General features: G+C 44.7%; 1 protein-coding gene and 1 pseudogene across 2 annotated transcripts in view; one reads left to right on the top strand and one right to left on the bottom strand.

Annotated features, from left to right (window-relative positions):
• LOC130873543 (5'-nucleotidase domain-containing protein 2-like) overlaps window positions 1-18,122 on the bottom strand; it is a 72,821-nt pseudogene extending 54,699 nt beyond the window's left edge.
• Filip1 (filamin A interacting protein 1) overlaps window positions 1-23,978 on the top strand; it is a 151,751-nt gene that overhangs the window by 27,489 nt on the left and 100,284 nt on the right. The gene's annotated exons all lie outside the window — the stretch shown is intronic.

Raw genomic sequence — 23,978 nt, 5'->3', positions numbered from 1 at the left:
GAGATGGAGTCAACTCTTTTGTTCTCATGCCTTCAGGGATGTCTCACCCGTGTCCCTGACCACAGGGTCAGCTCTAGTGTGCTTCCCAGGTGACCTGCACACCTATGGTAAGAAGTGGGATCATTTTTTCCTGAGTGTAGGAGGTGGGAGGTGAGCTTTTCCCCTGAGGGACAGGGCCAGTGAAGGGTGGGGCTGGCTTAGCACAGCAAGGTTCCAATGATCCTAGTGCTAACACTGGCCATGGGTGTCACCACGGACCCCAGCTGTGGCAGGGCCACAGACCCGGACAGTGCTCTCGGTAGCAGCTCAGGCCCCTCAGATCAGCACAGCCTGGCAGCAGTATCACCCTGTAGACATCAGCATGGTCCCAGATGGCTGTCCAGATCCCCGGCATTTACAGAGCCCTTGGTGGAAACTGGAACGATGGATACCACCCAGATCCCGGCCTCTGAAGGGCCATGGACCCAGACATGGTCCTCAGTAGCAATGCCCGGAAATCTCCAGGGCTCCAGGTGGCAGCACTGGCTACCCACATCAGCATGGCCCCAGGTGTGGCATGGGTCTCACACCCTGCTATCATACCCATGTCCAAGGTGAGCAACAGACCCTGGTCCTCTGCATGGCCCTTGGTAACAACAGGAGCCCTGGATATCAACTCAGACCCTGGCTTCTGTAGGGCCACAGACCCAGACATGGCCTTATGCAGCAGTCTTGGCTTGGATGCCACCGTGGCCTTGGGTGACAGACAACACAGGCCTCTCAGATCAGGATGCCCCTGGTGGCAACGTGGCTCTTTGACATCCTCACAGACTCAGGTTGTGACCCAGACCTCGGGTATCTATGTGACCTTTAGTGGTGACATGGGCCATGGACATCAATATAGACCCTAGCTGTGGTAGGACCACGAACCTAGTCAAGGTCCTAGGCAGTAGCCTGGGCCTAGATGTCACCATTGTCTCAGGTGGCAGCACAGCCTTGAAGTTCTCTCATCTCAGGATTGTCTTTTGCTCATCGATACAAGTTGTCTACTCTGTGCTAAGAGATAAATATTTCAACTTCACAGTTTTCACACGCGGTCTTATACTTTTAGTTTTCTTTTCTTTCTTGCTTCATTGTTGTTGTTCTGGTTCTAGAAGGTTTTGGTTTGTTTGGTTTGGTTTTTCAAGACAGGGTCTCTGTGTAGCTCTGATTGTCCTGGAACTCACTCTGTAGACCAGGCTGGCCTTGAACTCATAGAGATCTGCCTACTTCTGCCTCCAAGTGCTGGGATTAAAGGTGGGCATCACCACTGACCAGCTCTGTTGTTCTGTTTTTGATTTGTCTTATTGTGTTTTTTTGTTCTGAGTCAGGGTCTTACTATGTAGCACTGGCTGGCCTGGAGCTTGCTACGTAAACCAGGCCAACTCAAACGTATATTCACCTGCCTTTGCCTCCCAATGCTGGGTTTAAAGGAATGTGTTGTCATGCCTGGTTTCATCTTTATTCCAATATATGAGGCATAATTTTAGAGAATAGAAAAATTCTATGGCCAAGCCAGTAAATATTCTAATTTGGTGTCATGAGAAGTAATAAATGGGTTCTAAAGTCCTACTTGCTTGGGCTAAAATTCCAATACTAAAATACTTTTTTCCCCTCTCTATCTCAGATTCCTCAGGTGTAAGGTCTGATGATGACGCAAGATGATTCAGACTGGAGCAATGGCAGGCAATGTTCTTCACGGGACTAGGTTCTCTATAATCTAGATTTGAGGAGAGATTTAGATTCTTTTTAAAATTTATTATTACCGGTATGTGTGTGCATGTGTGTACGTGTGAGTGTGTATGTGTGCATGTGCGTGGGTGTATCTGGTTCTGAGGACTGAACTCAGGTTGTGAGGCTTAGTGTCAGATACAAAGAGAGGCCTTTGGGACTATTAGGGTAAACTCCACATGAGCTACATGCCCAACATACTTGCCACAGAAAACCTTAAAAGTATTAAATGGTTTCTTTTATAAGTCAGCTTGTTTTGGGTCAGTTCTATTTTCATAACTACTTTATTTTAACTATTTTATCTCTCTTATAAATGATTAATGGCTGTTGGAGCTACGGGCGGGGCTAACAAGCTGTCCAAGTCAGTGGACTTTTCTTTTTCTGTAGCAGTCAGAAAAGCTCAGTCTGTTCTGGTTTCTTTGGCCATATTGCCTTGATCATCCCCAAATGAGCCACATGAAAATGATTAGGACCCATGATGCAGAAGTTGAGGATGAAGTCTCATGACTTAGCATAACGGTTCACCCTGGATTCAGGGGGAAAATGGAAATAATTTTCTAGAAAATAATTCTGGGAATTATTTCAAGATAGCTGAAATTTTAAGATATTTAGCCTATATAATACTTTTTTTTTTTTTTTTTTTTTTTTGACACAGAAGCTCATGTTTCCCAGGCTGGCCTCAAGCTTGTGTCCCTGAGGGTGGCCTTGAACCTGTCTCTCCCTTCTCTGCCTCCCAAATTCTAGGATTACTAGTCTGTCTCACCACATCTGTTTTGTTTGTTTTATCGGAACTGGGGGGTCAAACCCAGGGCTTCGTGCATGCTAGACAGGCATCTACCAAGTGAGCTTCATCCCCAGTCCTTAGGATAAGTTCTCGATCCCAGCTTCTCATCTTCAAAGATAATTCAACATCTAACATTACTTATTCCAAGAAAAAAACTAAACTCTTTCAGAACATGGTCATTTTCTACCAATACAACAGTTAGATTCTGTTAAAAACTGTTACTACAGATACGTGACCTTGCCAAGGGGAAGATGAGACAGCTGAGAGCCCTTCGTCCTTCTAAGGATGCCACCACGTTCCAGGAAGAGTGTCTCCATCCTTCTTTGCTTTTCGTACATTTGCTGGAACTTAGCAAAGATGGCTTGCTGGTGCCTGTCAGCATGACAAGGTCTAACATTTCCTGAAGGTTTCAGACAAGCCGTCCATGCCAAATTCTTAATGGAGTTTCGACGGAAGCCTCTTACGAGATGTGTTGTGACTTACCTGCTGGGAGGTTTTCGGTTGTCTCTAGGGAAAAAGCTAATGACTTGAGGGTTCTGGGGACTGCTCGTCATGGGACCTTTGCTGGCTGTTGGCTGTGGCGGACTCTAAGCACTTTTGGAAATCAGAGCCAAGAGTCAGTAGCATATCCTTCCTCAAAATAACATTGCCTTGAATTACTTATAATTACTTAACTTACTTGCAGAGACTAATGTAAATATTTGGGGAAGCCGACTCCCAGGAAACACATAGTGGTTTGAAATTCTGAATATTATCTTGTAATTCTCTTACGAGCGCAAAGTGTGTGGGAAAACCGAATGTGGAAACAGGAACTGTGTGTCAGTTGGTGAGACTGCAAATGAACTCCCATCTCTGCTAAATCAGTGGGTCAGAAAACAATAAAACACGCTGTGCCAGTCGGGGAATGTGGGCTGTATTGCCCATCACAGGGCAGAGTGGGTGTTCCAGGGCGTGTTTGAAAGCATCAGTCCGGAGATTAGGCAGACCTGTAGTAAGAGCAGTGTTAAGGGCAAAGTCTTTCCTCTTTCAGAAGGCACACAGCAACTGAATAATAAAACCAGGGGGTCTGAGACAGCCACGAGAATTTCTCACCATCCTCCCAACAGAATGCATCTTAAAATTCATTTTTATGTCTTGTGTAGGATTTCTTTTTCATACAGTGAGTAGTTTCTTAAATAATGTGGTTAAAGCAATTATTCCCCTAAGTCCAGCCCTGGCACACAAAAATAATGGTAGTAACTAGCACACGGAATGTAAAATTTAAGAACCGCATTTAAGGAAATTCGGCTCCTGAGTTAAAATATTGCTGAAAACAGTGGCAAGAAAACATTGAGGACACTTGCAGAAGAGAAGCAATAAAATTCGGCCTGTTAAATAAAACCAAGCCGGACCAGAGACAGCACGCAGTGTCGTCGGAGTCTTAGGTCATTAGATTATCTTGGCTGGCTCTTTACTTAGATGAGCCGTGCCGCTTGCTTTGGAGCCTCCAAGCAAACCGTATGTGGCAGGAATTGACGTATGAGTACATTTTCAGGACACCACTTAGTGTTATTTCATAGGCCTCTGACATCTGGCCTCCTCCCAGAACAGACCCTCGTAGTCTGTTCATCAATGCCTTCATTTTCCTTTTGTAATACTAACTTCGCAGGGTGGCTTCTCTTTCAGTAACTTCTCCACATCTAGGAGCAGTGAGACCCTTGAAAAAGGAGAGTTAATCTCTCCCAAAGATGAAAACAATGGGTCTTTGTAGGTCAAAGGAGAAGTGAGATTAGAGGCTAAAGATAGTCAGAGCTCATGTCACCCCCGTCATCCCCGGGTTTCCTCTCCCCTCCTTTCCTTTCAATAAAATTAGAAGTGGGGGGGGGGGGGGGAGGATTTAGAAAAATATTTGAAGGAGAATTGTAACCCAAGAAAAAAAAATGGCTCTTTATTCCTGGGCAGAGGCCACCCAGAGGTTTGAGTGGTGCTGTCTTGGAGACTTGGGAAGGCATCTCCTCGTGGGTAGCTCCAGTGCATCTCCTTCAGCGGTGAGATTTCCGGGCCACACAGAAATGGAACCAGCTTTCTGGTTTTGCCTCCACGACGACAACCAACTTTGCAAGTCATTAGCTGCAAGGCTTACAGCTAGCCACGAATTCCCCTGGATTCAGGAGCAGAATGCGTGCTTACCACGTGTGAGGGCTTGGGCTCAATCTCCAGTACCTTTCCCCGCAAAACAGAGATTAGTTGTTCTAAATGGTCATTCTCGAATAAGATTTTTCAATTTTGTCTTTTTTTAAAAATATATACTTTTGAGCACTACAGAGGATGTTAAAATAATTGTGGATGACAAATGGGATTAAGATGGGGATGATCTTTTCTGGGCATTTTGTGTCTTTTTAGAAAAAGTAATTTTTTTGTTTTGTTTGGGGGGATTTATATTTGTGTGTGTGGTGTGTATCTCTTGTGTATCTCTCTGTGCGTGTAAGGGGTGTTATTTAAACTTGTGAGTCCAGTTCATTCTCTGCTACTTACTGAGCTGAAGGCTCAGCAGGGCTACAGGTTACCTCTCAGAGGAAATAATGAAATCAAAGAAAACAGCAGTTGCTAAGCTCCAGCTTCCTGGCTTGCAGAGGCAGAAAGCACTGACCTGACTCTTGAGATACCGTTTTGAGACGACACCCTCAAGGGTCAGAACTCCTCAAGGTCTGGTTCCTTGTCTGCCATGTTCTCTCCATGTAGGTAACCAGGGGTGGAAGTAAAGGCTGAGACTCTGTGAAAGTGTTGTGGGGAGCCCAGCTGGAGAAGACCAAGGGGGACAGGGGCTTCACACACGGGTCACAGAACTTGCAAGATTGCTGCTCACTGCTAGACAAGGACTCCTCTGGGTTCTTGAGAAGGAGCCCGGTCCAGCAGCCTCGTGATTGGCAGCTGTGAGTCAAGGGGTGTTATGGGCAAAGACGATGGGCAGGGTAGCGTAGTGCAGGCTAGCCCTCAATAGCTTCTGCTCCGGCTCCTGCATGTGCTGGATGAACACAGCTCTTCCTTCAGCTTGAGTTTGCAGATAGGACTTTTGGATGCATTGCTTAGGAACCCGTCATGCAATGTTCCTCTGGCTCTCTGCTCTCGTGGGTCTTACAAACCCAGGGCAGAGCCCTTTTGGCTGCAACTCAGGTTTTGTGTTCCAAGAGAAGATCCTTTAAAGAAGTGTATGTGGGTTCGACTGTGTGGTGGTGCATGCGTGCCTGTAATGTTAGCACTCAAAGGCTGAAGGAGGAGGATTGCAAATTTCAGGCCAGCCTGGGCTACCTAGGTAGATTCCTGCCTCAAACAAGCAACCAGGTGTGTGTGTGTGTGTGTGTGTGTGTGTGTGAAATTGATGATCAAATAAAGATGAGTTGTGTTTATGTCTTGTATTGGGCCAAACTTTTTCAACTTGAACTCACCTCATTTTATCTATAATCTGGCAGTTTTTCCATTGACATTTCTCATCTTCATGAGAGCAGAGAATCTGAAGAAAGCATGAATGAGAGAACACTAAGATTAAGACTAAGACTGGTAGATCGCTAGCCTGGAGCACGTGTGTCCTACAGAACAGAAACATGCTTTATCATGGCTACCAGTAAAAGTTTGTTTTGGGTTTTGGTTTTTGTTTTTTTTGTTTTTTTTTTTTATGTTAAACATAATGAATTGAAACTCTTTTTTTCCCCACAATAGCTTTCTTTAAATTTTATTATATTCCGCAGGGCAGGGAATTTGGACTGCTCTTCAGTATCGAGAGGGAGGGGGAATGGTGTGGGGGGAGGAGAAGAGGAGTAGGGATGAGGGAGGGGAGTGGGGGGAGGGGGCAATATTTGGGAGGAGGGGAGGGAAATGGGAAACGGGGAGCAGGTGGAAATTTTAATTAACAAAGAATAAAAATAAAAAAATTTTTTAAAAATTTATTATATTGATTTTTTATTGTGCTCTACATTTTTCTCTGCTCCCCTCCCTGCCTCTCCCCTCCCCTTCAACCCTCTCCCAAGGTCCCCACACTCCCAATTTACTCAGGAGATCTTTGTTTGTTGGTTTCTACCATATCATTTGCCATGATTTTAGAGTATTTCCCTATTTCTAGATATCTTGTTTTCTGTGTCTAGATCAAAAGGCCATCTTGAGCAGCTGACCTCCACCATCCAGTTTTGGATAAGTCCATTGTATGCTGTTAGAACAACGAGGACTCACCCAACTGCGTGTTTTTCAGAATAGATCCCTGCCGTAGTCAACCTGTCTAGACCTCTGTGGCTACCCAGTCATTAGTAGTTGGTATAAGTTGAAAAGCAAATGTGTCAAAATGGGGAAGCTTTGAATGAAAGTCTAAAATGTGAAACTGTTTCTGGCAGGCAAAGGAGAGCCTTCTGAGCTTTATGAGCAAGGGACTTCATGCTCTTGAAAAAAATAAGCTGATCTTCGGCTGTTTTCCCCACTGGCGAGCAACCACCATTAAAATCTTTTTGGTTTACAATTTATAAAGCATCTCTGCCCGCATTTTCTAATTTGATTGCCTATAACTGCATTATCCATTGCATAACATTTTTCTTTATTTTTCTTCTCAAATAGCACTAAGTCTTAGACATTGCAGAAAAAAAATGATCTTTGGGTGTATTTCCCATTATGAAACAAACAAACAAAACCTTCTGCAGTTTGATTTTTTTTTCTCCTCAAGGTGCAATGTCATCAGGGGGCCTGGCAACTGTTTGATTTATGGGCAAAGAAGAGCCTCGTGTCCTTGGCAGAGAGGGATGTGTAAACCTGGGCTCCCCTCTGTCTGGGATCCAGCCTGGAAGTCTTTTACCTCCTCAGATGAATGTGGCACTGTACAGACACCGAAAGAGTTGGCTGTCATTTCAGCTTGGCATTGTCCTCGCTACAATCTCCTCAAAGTCCATTTGTGCTGCTCCAGGGTCGCTCTTTGACCACTCTGCTCCTTCCGGCCTCTGAAGGCCGGCTCCCTTTTTCTGTTGCTCCCACCTCCCAGGTACTGTTTTTGGTCACTGCGGGATCTGAACTGTGTACTTTGAAGAAGTTGCATATTTGGGGCGTTATGAGGTAATATACAAATATTCTCCTTCGCCCTCAAACCAATGTCTGACTTAGGTTAGGACAAAGTTGAGAGTAAATGAGTTGATCCAACAAAAATAGAAGGAATAACTGGCCTTAAACTCTCTATGTAGACCAGGCTGGCCTGGAACTCACAGAGACCCATCTGTCTCTGTTCCCAAGTTCTGGGATTAAAGGCCTGTGCTATCACACCCTGTGAAATCCGTTTTAATTCACAGAAATATGTGCATTTTAACTTGGAGTAAAAGTTTCTAACCTGTTATCATGCTACTATGAAGGAAATTCCAGATTCCATGATTATTTCTTGGGAGTTATAAATACTTGACTTCAGCATTTAAGTTAAAAATTGGGAGTAAGCCTCAGAATTTCTGCCACAGTAAGATAACTATTATTTTTCAAACTTTGTTGACACATTATTTTACCCATTTTGAGTTTAATCAACTTGACTTGTCCAGGCTCACATAGGAATTTAATAGACTGGTTTACCTTGGTACTGGGCATTGAACTCTATGTCTCTTGTATGCAAACCACACATTGTAACATTGTTACCATTTTCTCTTGTGCTGGAAAAGGACCCAGACCCTTGTACATGCAGGCAGGCACTCCATCCCTGAGCTGTATCCCCGTTCCCACACTTATTTAAACTATTAATTTATGCCTGTTTATTTATTTATTGGGGTAGGGGCCACACACGTGGAGGTCGGGGACAGCTTGCAGGAGTTGGTTCTCTCCTTCTACCAGGTGGATTCTGGCATCGAAGTCAGGTTGACAGGTCAAGTGCCCTTACCCACTAAGTGATCTTGGTGAAATAAACGATCTATTTGTTACCTCAATTATACTGCGCAAGCCCAAAGTTGTGCCTCATTCTAAAAGAATTGATAGCAGAAATGCCAAGCGCGTCTTGCACGCAGAAACGCTGATCTGTTAGCAGAGGTGGTTGAGACGATGTTGAGCAGGAATCTGAGGATGCCTTGGACTTGGCAGCTGAAGGAAGTCAAACCGATTAGTGTTCTAGGAGGAGAAAAATCGTGCTGTGTATTCACCGTCCAGGTTCATGGAAATTTAGCCTCTCTGAAAGGTGAGTTACGAATAGATATTTCAAAGTGACTTAGTGTCTGGAACGCTGTCTTGAAATAGAATTACCATTGTTTTCTCTCAGATGTGTGGAGGGCAGTACGCTGTTTGCAAAGAATGGCTCTCTGCAGCAATGCTTTGACGGCACCCTTGCGTTTCCTTCCTCTGTTTGAGAAATGCCAGGGGGAATTGTGAGAGAATTCTATATTTCACATATTGCCCCTTGGTTTGTTTTTTTAAGGGCATAGTCTTCAAAGAATGGGAGAGGCAGAACGGTTTGTTTAGGTTTGAAGATACGGTCTTTTCAGGTGAAGCTGCAGCTGGGTCTTCCAGTGAGGACACTATAGAGATGGCACGGCAGCTGAAAAGCGTGACTGGGATACAGACAGAACCATAGCTCTTCCCGCCCTCACCATCAATCTTCAGAGTCAATTGGACAGTTAGCTGCTGCCTTTTGTCACGTCCTGTGGTGTTCAAAACCATCTCAGCTTGGAAAGTAAATCTCACGGGTATAAATACACTAGGGGGACAGTGCTATCTCTCCTCACTAGATGCCCCCAGGCAGTTTAGGTGACCTTGACTTTATCCAAAATGCTAAGGTGAGAAACTTTAGTTCTTGACTCAAAGGAACACAGATGATGAGTCATTGAATTCGCTAAAAATGTTTCCTGCTGATTAAGACTCAATAAATGTATACTACAACTGATTTTCAGGGAACCCAAGTTTTCAGTTTTATTACTAGTATTCCTAAAAGAGAACAACTTCTAAAACAACAGCAACTTTTTAAAAAAAAATAGAGAAGACTTTTAAATATATACAGCTGTTTTCTTTACCCTCTCAGCCTTGGCCACGCTTCCTTTTAGCTAAAGTACGCCCTTGGAACCACTCGAGTTTATTGGCTTGTTCTCACCAGCTGTGCTTTTATGATTTCTTCGTTGGTTCTGACCAGAGGCCTCCTCAGAAAAGCTCGCTGCTCCATGGCAGGCAAGCTGTCTCCTCCCCCCTGAGGCTTGGTGACTTCATTGATACGGTACCAATACTGACCGAGGAAGGGAAGTGTGAGGACTGGGGAACCAGAAAGAAAGGTGTTTTTACGAACTGGACAGACTTTTGGCATCAGATTTTGAGAAGTTATTGGCTCAAGTCGCCAATGGAGGAAATGTGCCACATCGGGTGTAAAGAATGTGACTCTCCCAATGACAGCTGGCAGAACGCTACCCGCGGGTTTGCATTTGCCGGGGAACGTCATCCTTGGCCACAGCGCAATGAAAGATTCATCATCTTCGTGGGTGAGATGGGGCAGAGCAAGGTTTAGTCTCCTTTTATTGCCAGGGGGATTGGGAAGAAACCATGCAAAGGTTGGCAGTTCTGACTTACCGAGCTGTCAGGTCTGTCCAAGTAAAAGTCAAGGGGTGTGAGCCCAGGTAAATGAAACGTTCGCCACTGATGAAGCCATCGTGGGTTTGAAACCACCCAGGCACATCGCGCCCTACCAGGGCCTTGCCCTTCAAGACAGCGCCGTCTCTGTGAATGGCTGCAGTGCAGGTTAGATCATCGACATTCCGGACTAAGAATGCAAGAGCGAGACTTTCCTAAGATGGGCAGCGGTTACGTCCACAGCATTCAGCTCATAAGAAGCACAGTTAGACCACTGTGGAGAACTTGGACTTTGCCTCGTTTAATATAAAAGCCTGTCATATTTCATAATGATTGGAGCTACAGACATTTCCCCCCGCATGTGGTTAGCAGAGATGCCATAACTGTGAAAGGGAGGATTTGAATAGTAAATAGAACAAGGGGCAGATTTATTCTCTGAAGAACCTAGCTATATCAGTCACGTTAGAAATTCGAAGTTTTGTGACTTGAAAATAAAAGTTGAATTATAAATAGAATTCTCTTAATTTATATCTTTGTGATTTGAAATCTAAATGAAGCATTTAGAAGTGTGTATTTAAAGTATGCTGTCATGTGATCCCCCTCTGAATTCACAGCAAATGGATTGTAATAGTTGAGATGTTTTCAATTCGTAGAACTCATTAGAGCAATGAGGATCAAATTCATTTGCTGTTGTTAGTAGATACAAACTACAGACTGGTTCAAAAGGAATAAATGAAGAAAGCAGCTGTTTTGAACAGGATGGTCGGTGAAAATATTCATTAACTGTAGGGTGGTAAGTTCTTAGGATTTTGTAGAATAAAATTTGCAAATGTGTGGGGCTCAGGAGTTCAGCAGTTCTGTTTTGTCAATGGCTAACAGTTGCCAAGCGCTATGTTGAATGCCAGTAATACAATAATTTAAAAGTGAGGTCCTGCTTTCAAGAAACTCAAACTAGGTAAGTAAACATGGCAGCCTCACGATTACGAGTGAATAACATCTAGAAGAATAAAGAAAGAAACAAATAAGTTAGGAAACCAGTTCAGAGAGAGCTGTGCTTGAGTTGAGAGGTGATGAAGGAGAAGGATGTCAGGAGCCATGTCCCTCCCCAAATTATTATAGGGATCATTGCCCTGAGAAGTTTGCAGAGGGCTCTACTTCCCAATTGTACTGAAAATTGTTTTATTGACAAAGCCTATCCCACACCCAAATTAACTGTTAATAGAGAGCTATCTGTTAGCGGAACCCGCCTCACATTCCAAACTATCTAGAGAACTAGGTGTGTCAACTCGTGACTTCCTGACCAAGGAATCGTGACCTGACCGATCGTAACCTCCTGGCCAACGACCTCGTGACAGGCTTGGACCATGCGGCAAGATCCCATGCCCCAGCCCCCCAAGCTCCTCATCCAGAAGCTATATAAGCTGCAACCATGACTCTAATAAACGGAGGCTTCGACAAATCTGCCTAGCCTCCTTCTTCTCACCAGCCCATGTCTTTCAGGTAGTACCTCTCAGTGACCCTGGAATAACTGACTGCCAGGCGGGTTACAATCTCTAGACTAAATGACCCGCCAAGGCGGTCGACAGCAGGAGGAAGGTTTAGAGGTGGGGTCAGATAGAGCAAGGTACTCTCAGGGAATGAAAGCAGTTGGCATAGTTAGAATTTAGAGTTCTGTAGGGGAAGTGGCAAGAGAATGTCGAAACTTTGGTCAGTGTGGTAATTTGAGTAAGAATGGCCCCTCATAGGCTCATATATTTGAATGCTTAGTCATCAGGAATGGCATTACTTAAGAAGGAATAAGAGGGGTAGCCTTGTTGGAGTAGGAGTTGAAAGAAGTACGTCACTAGGGGTGGGCTTTGGGGTTTCAAAAGTACAAGCCGGGCCCAGTGTCTCTTTCTTCCTGCTGCCTGTGGATCCAGATGTAGAACTCTCAGCTGCTTCTTCAGCACCATGTCTGCTTGCATGCCCCCATGCTCACTGCCATGATGGTAAGGGACTACACCTCTGAAACAGTAAGCAACCCCAATTAAATGCTTTCCTTTGTAAGATTTGCTGTGGTTGCACTGCCTTTCCACAGCAATAGAATAGTGACGAATAAAGCCAGTCTAGGTCATGAGAGACTGCAGAGGGTCTTTGTGTGTGTATGTGGGGGGGGTGGATGACAGAGGATGAACACAAAGCGCTTGTGTTATGAAGATGGTTGTGAGAACACTGAAGTGCTGGAGGCTCTGCACTGGGGCTAGTGTGCTCGTTGAAGAGGTGAGAGGAAGAGGACACAGGTCAATACTGTATAGATTTGTTTTTACTTGGCAACTTTGCCCATTTTGTCTTCAAACTCATGATGATCAATCAAACTCCCTTTATGATTGCTGGGCTCTCTTTAATTATATGCAAAGCCTGCAGTAATTTAAATAATATTGATACCTTTATAAATAAAACAAAACAAAACAACTCACCAAAAGGATCACAAATTACATTTTCTTAAATTTTGTTGCCTAGAGTATTGTTGGGTTAGAACTGTTTTTCTTCTACAAATTAACAATTTTACAAATCAAAGTTACTTGAAAAATGCATCTCAAATTTTAGACAGATCTGTGGCAGTCATACACCTAAGCGAGTCTGTTTCAGCTCCATTACGAAAGCAGCCATAGTCCCAGAAGTGCATGGCTGGTCTTAGGAGCTAGGCTGTAACATGATAGATTCCTCAGCAGCTTGAAATGGTTGGGATACCAAGGACAAAGCTCTCATGGGCCCATGTATACTCGACTGTGACTCAGCAGAGCTTTCTGCTCAGTTGGGCATTTGTGTTTAGCAAGGGTCACCTGTGGTAGACGGCCGACCTACCAAAGCCAATGAGTGTTATCACAGCTTACACAAATATTCATAGGTGGTTCCACCAGAAGGAGAGACACGCGGAGAACGATGTTTTCAGTTTGCTGCCCACCATGTAGGGATCCTCGTGTGTTCAGGGCTAACAGAGAAGAGTGCATCTGAAAATGAGAGATGTAGCTCTGAGATTTAAAATCATATGGAAGAGAGGCGTCAGCAGGCTCATTTTCCTTGGACTGCACTGATCATCATAGGATGGAGTCCTTCGTTATGTTCCTCGCTGCTTGGCTTAGTTGTCACTTCCCCCGTTCATTAAGAACTGTCTACACAGACAGTGAGCCAAGCTGCTCCCGTTCATCGCTGCATCCTGGCCCCGTAATGCTCAGGAAGGAGTCAGAAATTATTACTGTCACTCCCATATTAAACTAAACCCGAGGCTTAGCGAGGTTAAATGACTTTTTGTTGTGTCTGTGTGGTTCAGCTTAATGTAAAAATGTGAAAATTGAAGGAAATTTAAAGTATTGTGTTTCATGAAAACTTAGATGCCCAAGTGATGAGAGGCAGTTAACAAGCCAGGAATGCATCTAGGGCGATATCAAAAAAGGATAGGAGGTTTGTTTGCCTCTCCTGTTCTATTGCTACCTAGAAAAATGGGCCCTCCATTGCCAACAATACAACTTTTAAACTGTATTTGAAATTGTAATTTCCAAAATTTCTGAACACCCTGAGTAATCGGGGTACGTTCACAGGCTGCACGTAGCCAGTGGGTCAGCAGTGGTCCACTGCTTGATTTCACAGGGAGAAGGGAAGTGAGTGCCCAGGACCTAGCACATTATAGGTGCTGCTGGAGCTGACCTGCAATGCACGGTCATTGTTCACAAAACCAGGTCAGACCATATATTAGCAAAGTGCTTCTTGAAGCTTTTCAGAAAAATTAAAGAAAACTGGTACATTTGAAAATCCTTTTTAATTGTTTACTTCTTTGACGCATTCCATTCAAAATAGATTGGTAGTTAAAATGTTAATGCTTTGACACAAACATTTACAGTCAGCTTTCTTTTCGCTAGTTGTTTTAGCCTCATTTTGTAAAGGGTTTGTGTATGTGTGTGTGTGTGGTGTACATGTGTATGTGTACATGTGTATGTAGGTTTATATTTCTGCGTATGTATGCCTGAAGAGGTCAGGGGTCAGTGTTAAGCGATTCCTCTATTGCTCACCACTATATATGTTTCCTATTCATGGGAATGAAGGTGAGGTAGAATGGCCATAATACTTTGAATTGAATAAGTTCTCAAGAAATAGTCATTAGCTGGTCTCCTGACTACAGTACGAAAGGTTTGCTGATATTTCTTCTGTTTTTAATTGGGATCTATTTCTTCTTTTTTGTTGTTCATTTATCCTTTTTCAATTTTATATAAAAATGTACCTTGATTATGTTTCCCCACCCTTTTTTATCCTTTCACGTCTCCTCCCACCAAACTCTTTTGTCTTCTCAACAAATCCCCCTTATACTTAAACAAAAACAATAACAAAAAACCCAATGATTTATTGAGGAATGTATACAGGAAATAAAATCTATTGCCTCTTCAAGAAATCATTAGGAAATATTTTGTTTTATTTTTTAAATTATATTCATTCATTCACTCATTCATTCACTCGTTTGTTTTAGAACAGTAGCATTTGGTTTTACCCTCTGTCTCCAGGCTATCTAGTCTCTGGTTCTTGGTCAGCTGAGCAGTGTCAGGTATGGGTTCCAGCTCATGATGTAGGCTTTAATCAAATCAGACATCAGTTGGTTACACTCAGAAGGCTTCTGCCACTATTGCCCTAGCATATTTTGCAGACAAGACAGATTGTAGATCAAAGATTTTGTGGTTGGGTTGGTGTTTATGTTTCTCTTTTGGTTGGCTGCAAATACTTTCTGTGTCCATGCCGGTCACGTAGTCCAAGAGGTTATGATCGGTCAGGTCACGATTCCTTGGTCAGGAAGTTACAAGTTGACATACCTAGTTCTCTAGATAGCTTGGAATGTGAGGCTGGTTCTGTTAACAGATAGCTCTCTATTAACAGTTAATTTGGGTGTGGGATAGGCTTTGTCAATAAGACTATTCTCAATACAATTGAGAAGTAGAGCTCTCTGCAAAACTCCTCACGACGGTGATTCCTATAATAATTTTGGGGGAACATGGCTCCTGACAGAGGTGGGTGCAGAACAGATACATTAGCTGTAAAGAACTTTATCATTCCACCGTTGCAGAGCAGAGCAGAGGGCACCGCAAGGGCAATGAGGTGCAAGGGTGATTTTCAAGTCTAGAGACCCCAGGACAGATGCCCTACAGAAACAGAGGATGGACTTTCCTCTGTAGACCAGGGGAGCTGGAGTCAGAAGTCAGTGGACTGGCGACACAAAGCTATATAATCTCCCCAACAGTGAGTTTTATCTAACTGGCTAACTATTCGTTTTCTTTTCCTTTCTCCGTAGTACAGGAATTAAACGTTCTACAACTGAGCTACCTCCCGGCCCTCAATGATTTGGCCAGATGCTTTTCTTGTAAGCTTCCCCTTTCTGGGAGTTAGCTCATAGGTATCTTAGGGCTGTGACATGATTCTCATTTCCTACAAGAAGATAAATATGCCCGGGGGTAGGGGAGCGCCAGTGGTACAGTCAGCGCACTGTGTGGCTCTTGTTCAATCACCAGCACTGAGGTCCAGGTATAAAATAATTTCAGGCAGAAATAAAGGAATAAAGTTCTGGCTTGCAGGAAAAAAATGGGGTTGGAGGGATGAGGGATTAGGATCACATTTAAAGGCACATTGCTAAAAAATCTAATGGTAAAATTTATCACCAGTCATTATTATATCTACATGAAAGACATTTCAAACAAAGTTTAGCATCTTGGATGATGTTGATAAAAATCATCTTAAGAGTTCATGATTCATAAGTCCATAAATACCCACACATACTTTTACAGTAATAGCTACTGGGAAAAAAATGAAGGTATTTGTAAAACTCGTGTAGCTGGATTCCTTTTCATCCTAGCTGCCTCTATGTTAGTAACATCAGGAGTCTCAGACCTTCAAGATTCAGACACCTATACCCAGCGTGCTTCCTAAGTCTATCACCAGTGGAGAGAATGTGAGTGATATTGACGCATTTCCATTCTTTCCTCCTGGTAGCAAACTGTGGCAGTTCTTCCCTTCAGTCCCATCAGCCATTTCCATCGCCTTGTCTAGAAGGTGACATAACTGTGACTCAGGAAGAGGTGGTTGGCCCAGGTCATGGGGAGGGACAGTAGCTGGTCCAGGCTGCAGCTGCCCCACCAAACAGTTTTGTGTAGTCTGGGAGGTGGCACACGATGAATACTATGTGTACTTTCTGATCTGTGGGAAGAAGTCAGTCATCCGATGAACCCCAGAAATCAGCTCCGCCACCAAGGTGCTGCCTCTACGCCTGCCATGGCTCTTACCATTTGTCACCAACTACTTCCACAGCCAAGGGCAAGGGCTGTACCTTCCAGCTTTCCCTCCCTCCTTCCTTCCCTCTTCCTCTCCTCTGTCTCCATCTCTATCTCTGTCTTTGGTGTGATGTATGCACACATGTGCATGCATACCCCATTGCATTTAATTAGAATTGCCTGCACGAATACAAATAGGGAATTATTTACTTGAGGAAGGACAATTACTAGGCAATGCACCACTGCGGACCATGATGACCCCTGTCCCAAAGGAGCCATTAACTTGCTTGTCACTCCTCAAGGAAAGGTAGGGGCCTCATGAGCTCTTCTCCCATCCGGGACGTACTTGTTGATGGGCCCAGACTTGTGCAGCAACTCCTGCTGCTGGGAAGTCAGGGCACAATAGCCGCATTATTTCCAGAAAACTCTTCGCTACATTCCGCACCATCTTTCAGCTCTTACATTTTTTCTGACCCTTCTTCTCCAACGTTCCCTCAGCTTTGGAGTGTGGGGGGATGACAACAGAGAAGTTTTCTTTAGCACTGGGCACTCAACAGTCACTTATCCTCAGTTACGAATCTCTGTGTTACCCATCACTTACTGCAAAAAGAGAGGCTTCTCGAAGGCCGAGAGCAGCACTAACCTATAGGTAATAAATAAATACATAGAAGGCAGTTTGGTGCCATGTGTATTTAGCAAGCCAACAATAATATCTTCCCTCCTGGGGCCTTTGAACTCCCCAGTCATGGGCTTTTGTTCAGGTTTACAGTGCCAGATAGAAATTCCCTTTCGTGGAGTAGGCCTCAAGTCCGATCAGAAAGTGGCTGCTTACCCGCTTCCCGTAAGAGTCATGCCATTGTGTGTATTGTATCTCAGAGCCTTCCCAGTGGAGCAAAACCTCTGCTAACCATTTCCCCCAGCAGCTCTCACAGCACCTTAAAGCACTCTACAGCTAGATGTCAGGGAGACATTGCCAGGCCAGTTCTTGCTTGATTGCTCCATGTCCTGCAACATAAGTCTGTGAAGCAGGGTGTTGTCATCCAGTTCTGGTGGGCAACCAGAAGCAATGGCAGCGGCTTGCATTATTTTGTGGTCTCTGTGATTTCCTTGAACGATGACTCATGGGGTGGTAGTCTACACCTGACACTCTTATTTACATTTAATAACCGGTGGCTTCTGAGAGCAGCATTGCATACCCACTTAGGTTACTTTGGGGGAGACCTTCCTTCCTTCCTTCCTTCCTTCCTTCCTTCCTTCCTTCCTTCCTTCCTTCCTCCCTCCCTCCCTCCCTCCCTCCCTCCCTCCCTCCTTCCCTCCCTCCCTCCCTCCATTCCTTCCTTTCCTCCTTTCTTCCTTCCATTCTTTCCTTCTTTTTTTGTCCATATAACTTTACTTGCAAATGTTCATTGCAGAGAGTCCTTGGTCTGGTTTGAGGCCTCCGGTTTCTGCAATACTATGGGTGCTGGACCCTCAGTGGGACTCCTCTTGGTCATTCTGCTGCTGCCCTGTGTTGTGGAGATCCTGCAGCTTTGGGTCTGCAGGCCTGGTGCCTTTTTGTGCTCCAGCAGATCACAGATGGGGTGGATATTGGGATGGACCAACCCATAACCCTGGTTCTGGGCCTGGGCCTGGGCCTGGGCCTGGGCAGGGTTGGTCAGTCCACCAGCTTTCCCTTGTTCTCGCCACCAGGGTGAACTCTCCTGCATTGCCTCGGCAGCAATGGCAAGGAAGGGGTGAGGCCAGTTGTCCTGCTTTCCTGTCCCCAGATCTCCCATCTCTACCCCTTCAGGGCCAGCTCTACTGTTGTCCGGGTGTGGCGGAAGGCCCAATCAAGGAGATAGTTCTTGATAGCAGCTTGATTTCTGTTTCAGTACTGGGAAGAATTTACTACACTCTTGTTTGAATGTACAGCTGCGCCAACTTTGTCCCTAAGGACTTTTAAAAGATGTGGTTCTAGGCACTGAACACAGGGCATTGCACACTGGCAGTGTTGCCCGAACTACCAAGCTTCACTCCCAGATCCAACAGTAAATTTTTACATTTTATTTGAAAGACATTGTATTTGAAGGTTAGTGTTATTTCTAATTTTTCTAACTATTTTAAGGTCCTATTATAAAGTGATCATCCGCTTATTCATTTAAATCCTTTCAAGCCTGCAGGGTTTATTGTTGTTTTATTTTGGTTTTCTGAGACAGGGTTTCTCTGTAACTTTGGAGCCTGTCCTGGAACTAGCTCTTTGCCGGAAGCAAAATCCTGTATTTTGAGATCTGCATTTTGGTTACAGCCATCTTAAGCTCATAAGTTAAGAAAAATATTTACCTCTATCCCTTCTGCAGGGTCTAGGAAATCAACCTGGCATCTTATCTCCTAGCAGAGACCTGCAGGAACCAGGCTCCGGAACTCATTAGCATTTTCCTTGGTTAGTCAACAATTACAGACCCTCAGTATTTACTTATCAGCTAGGGATGTCTCTGGACCAGAATTCCAGCAGACCTGAGCTTCCTGACACCCTTCCCTTCCCCCTGACACCTTTTTCTTCCCCTCTTTGCCCATTTGCTATATAACAGCTTCTGAGGAAATAATAAACAGAACGGCTAGATCAGAAATCCTGTCTTGCCGTCATTTCTCGTGTCTCTTGTCTCCTTTCATTCCTCTCCACTAGGTTTATCAGGGACCCTCATTCGTATCCTGTGGGTCGGGATAGCTCTTGTAGACCAGGCTGGCCTCGAACTCAGAGATCTGCTTGCCTCTGCCTCCCGAGTGCTGGGATTAAAGGTGTGCACCACCATCGACCGGCAAACCTGAGTTCTTGACTTTTCCCAAAGGCTGAATATATTCCATTTATTCTATATATTAAGAATAGCTTGCTTTGGGACTGGTGAAAATGACTTAATGCCTAAAGTCTCTTTCTTGCAACCATGACCGATGACCTGAGTCTGATCTCTGGATCCACATGGTAAAAGGAGAGGACCGGCTTCCATGCCTGTTCTCTGCCCCCATCACCATGTGCCTCTCTATACACCTGTGCTTGCTCACACACTGTGCCTGCCTACACACATGCACACGCACACTACCAGATCAGTAAATCTATGTAGTAAAATCTTATCAAGGATGGCTTCCTTGTGACTGTCCAGAGCCTGTCCACCTTCTTACTCTCAGAACGTCTCACATTCGCATATCATACAGCTACTGTTGTGTAGTTTTTAGAGACAGAGAGCATGGCTTTGCCTACTCTCGTCCTGCTCACATTTGTTCGTCCTTTTCCATGAGTTCTTTCTCTCAGAGTATTTAGTAGTTCAGCTTTTCTCCTCTCCACAGACTGCAAAGATTGCTACCATGTAGGCCCTCTGTACCGGTGCTGTGGGGGAGGATTCGGAGAGCCGGAGCCATTCATCAGAGGTTATATGGGGAGATTAGCCTATCAAGTTGGTCAGCGGCTTGCTCCCAACCCAAGCTTTCCCAATGAAGTCATTCAGAATTTATCTGCTTTGTTATTAACCTTTCCATCCCTTTTTGGTTTGACTTATTTTTCTATAATTTCTTGTAAATCTTACAAATTCTTCATCTTTTTTTCATTTAAACATTATTGCTCTTGCACGCTTGCATGAGTGTGCGCCGTTTGTAGCACTGTGTGTGCATAGGTCCAGAGGACAACCCTTTAGAGTTGGTTCTCTCTTTCCACCTTTATGTTCCAGGGATGGAACTCGGTTTTTCAGGCTTGCATAGTCGATGGACAAACGCCTTTCCCCACTGTGGAGAAATTTTATTGTAGACGGCCTTGACGAGTTACTCTGTCTAGGGTCTGTAACCCGCCTGGCTGGTCAGTTATTCCAGGGTCACGGAGAGGTACCACCTGAAAGACATGGTCAAGAGAGAGGAAGAAAGCCAAGCATAGTTCTTGTCAAAGCCTCCGTCTATTAGAGTCATGGTTGCAGCTTATATAGCCCCTGGATGAGGAACTTGGGGGGCTGGGGCACGGAATCTTGCCGCATGGTCCAAGCCAGTCACGAGGTCGTTGACCAGGAGGTTACAATTGGTCAGGTTACGATTCCTTGGTCAGGAAGTCACGAGTTGACACACCTAGTTCTCTAGATAGTTAGAGTGTGAGGCGGGTTCCGCTAACAGATAGCTCTCTATTAACAGACAATTTGGGTGTGGGATAGGCTTTGTCAATAAAACAATTCTCAATACAATTGGGAAGTGGAGCCCTCTGCAAAACTCAGGGCAATGATCCCTATAATAATTTCTGGGGGGGGGGGATATGGCTCCTGACATTTTATCAGCCCTCTTCTCCCCTTTTCTCTTCAGCTGACTGGAGATTCCATAGCTCCTCATTCTCATAGGGGCCTTAGAATTCTAAGAACTTTTGAGAGATTGTACCACACTTTCACACTCGGTTTATTTCGTCCTTGAAAAGAGACACCTTTGTAGGAGTCTGTAATGTGGAAGTGTCCACGTGACCATGTGTGCATACTCTGACTTTGGTTCCCCCACACACACCTAATTTCGCTATACAAAGACATACCACTTGTCTGTTCTAAGCCCCGCGCCAGCACTGCAGTCATCACGAAAGTGACTCAGACAGCTTTTGCCTGCAAGCAGCCTATGATCTTGTGGAATGAAAGCCGTGGTGAGGGCGGCAAAGCTATCACGTGCAGACAAAATCGGTACAATTTCTGCTTCCATTTTTACACTTCCGTTAAATTTATCTTATGCTTTCTAATCACTGTGTGGTACAGTGATGGAGGACAGGAAGAGAAAGGCAACGTCTGCAGCTGAACACGCTCCTCTGTTGCTGTTGACGAGGTGTGCTGCCAGCTACTCGGGGCAGATGTTGAATTCCCACTCCCGCTGGGTGGATGATGCAGTCATAGCGCTATGTTCTTTTAACTTCGTAGCTGTCCACGAGTTCTGATGAAGCCTTAACCATCTTTGACAGCTATCTTCTGCCCGGAAGGATTCCATAGAAGGCATACAACTAAACTCAGCTGAAACGCGAGTATTCTGTAATTGCTGACAGTGATACTGGCTGCCTTTTAGCAGTCACTGTGCTGCAGGGACAGCCGGGGACTTGTTACAACGCACATGGTTAAGGCAGTCTTGCCGAGGACGGGCACCTCTCTGAAATCTCCCCTTTTCATAAATGTGCTCTCGAATCTCGTAGGTCAGCCCCATGAAAAAGACAAGTTAGTGGTTTTAGTGGCTTTCTACAGAAATTGAGGGAAAACCAAAGAGTTAATTTCTGAGATAATCAGTTAGCAGTTAACAGCTTTGGAATGCTTCAGTAGCCTGTTAGCCAACCTTACTGATGACTAATTCCGGGTCTTGACAACAGTTTCTCCCCAGCTTAAAGATGTTCTTCACGAATCACAAAGAACCCTGACCAGAGAGCGCAGCTCTGTTCCCTGCGCTGGGAGCTTCAAGGTCACTGTGTGTTAGTGTGTATATATACCTTTGACATCATCTCTTTGGACTGTGCTTGAGCCCGTTACCTCATCGTGAGCACAGAGCGATCCCTGACTACATCAACATACCAGTAACTGTTACAGAAATATCACAGGCCTGGGCTCTCACGTGAGGTGTCTCTGGCCAAGAGGCCTCCCAAAATGACGGGTGTGAGGAAGGCAAGCAGGCCAGCATCCTCGTGAACTGAGCTTTATTTCTAATAAAAGAAAGGAAAACAAGAACAAAACTTTGACTTTGGTTCAAACTCCAGCTTGTTTTCTTTACAGAGGCCGTTTGTCTAAGTTTGTCCGTGCACAATCGAGCGCTTTTCTTCGTAGCTTATTGTCACATACTTTTAAGAGAACAGCGATTTCCTTCTGGCTTCCTCCCCTCCTCCTCTGTGCTCCTCCATTGTTTTGGAACAGAAATATGACTTTAAGTAACTATAATACTTTGGATTATATTCAGAGGCTTGGCTGGCCAGTGTGAGCTGTTCTTATCCCAGCTGGAGGGCGAAATGAAGGCAGCAGGGAGCGATGCCAAGCTTGTCTTTTCGGTGCTGCCTTCATAATGCCTTACTTGGTGTTATGTGGGCAACCTTCCATGATGATTCGGGATTCATGGCAAAGTGAGAGCAGGGAGTTGAGGCCCAGAGCCACTGGGCCTTTGCTCGGTGGAGGACTTCAGCCAGAGGGCCATGGTCTCGGGCTGAATGGGTTCGGCTCTCCCATCTCTGCGTGGTGGTAGCTAGAAATGGGTCATGGTGGAGTTTTTACACCATGCAGATCTGCATGCAAATGCTGCCAGTCAAGGCCGGGTGGTTTTGAGGGGGTGGCCTTTGTCTTTCCCTTCCTCCCTTCCTCTCTCCTCATTTCTTCCTCCACTTCCTCCCTTCCTTGCCTTATTCCTTCCAAACCTATACCCTAAAGATGTGTCCAGTTAAACTTCACCAAACTGCCCTCGCGTCATCAGCACAAGATGACAATGCAAATGTGTTAGGAAAATCCTCTGGTGTCAGCATTAAAAGGTAGCTCGGGAGCAAGGTGCTCTCTGCCTCGTATATCCAGGAGCAATCTTTTTTAAAGCTCCACTAAGTAAATCCCAATGTATGGTGAAGGGCACTTTCTTCAGCTGGATTTCCCGTCCCCATCAGAAGCTCGGAGGTAGCCGCTGTTCCACCTCTGAGACCCTCAGGTGAACTGTTCTTGTGGTTCCTGGGAACCTGAATGTTGAGGTTTTACGGGCACTCCTGGCACAGAGGAAGTTCAGGTGTGTTGGAGTTAAACCAGGGGGGCTTTGGAGCCTTTTCTTCCTTGGTACCACTGATGGAATCTTAGCCACCTCAGTGATGACAGGGAGGCTGCGTGGTAGAAACAGACTAGGAAAGGAAAGCCTGTCTCTCCAGCTGTCAGAACAGCGGTAGGAACCCAGTTCCTCACTTTCCTCCTGAGCGCTTCTGAAAATGGTGTATTAAGGGTTTTTGAGTAAAGCCTGGACATCCTTAGTCATAAGTGGAAGCGGCATTTGAGAGGTCAAAGGTTACGTCCAGGTTACTCTAATACCGGGATCTGCTTTTAATTCTTGTTCTGTGAAACCAAGAGGCAAAAACTGTGGAATCTGTGTTGACTCAGACATGATTTGCTTTTTTTTAAATTAAATTAAGGTATCACTACGTAGCCCAGGCTAGCTTCGAATACATCATATAACGGAAGCTGCCCTTGAACTTGTGATTCTCCTGCCTCAGCCTCCTCAGTACTGGGATTACAGGTGTGGGCAATGCCTGGCAGTTATGACTTTATTAATTAAACCCCAACAACAATTAATTCATTCATATTCCGAGGTAGAAATGAAAGAGAATCTTCCTCTGAAGAAAAGTGCACAAAGCTTTCTTCAGGGTCTTTTGAGTTACCATTCTGTTGATTCAAGTTTGTTTTCAGACTAACCAGTATCTAAAATACAGAGTACATTTTCAGTTTGTAATTGATTACACTAAAAATTAAAACCTATAGGTAAAACTTATAGTGCCTTGACCAGGGAAGACACTCTTTAATATTTTTTTGTAGAATTGACTTGCAATAGGAATATAAATTCACTTTTATAATAAAGTAATATAAGAATTGACCTGGGGCTGAGCGGTGGTGGTGCACACCTTTAATCCCAGCACTCGGGAGGCAGAGACAGATGGA

Source organism: Chionomys nivalis, chromosome 4, assembly GCF_950005125.1.
Source record: "Chionomys nivalis chromosome 4, mChiNiv1.1, whole genome shotgun sequence".
Taxonomy (NCBI): Eukaryota; Metazoa; Chordata; class Mammalia; order Rodentia; family Cricetidae; genus Chionomys; species Chionomys nivalis.
Note: the sequence above shows the minus strand (reverse complement) of the source record. Positions and strands in the feature narration are given on the sequence as shown.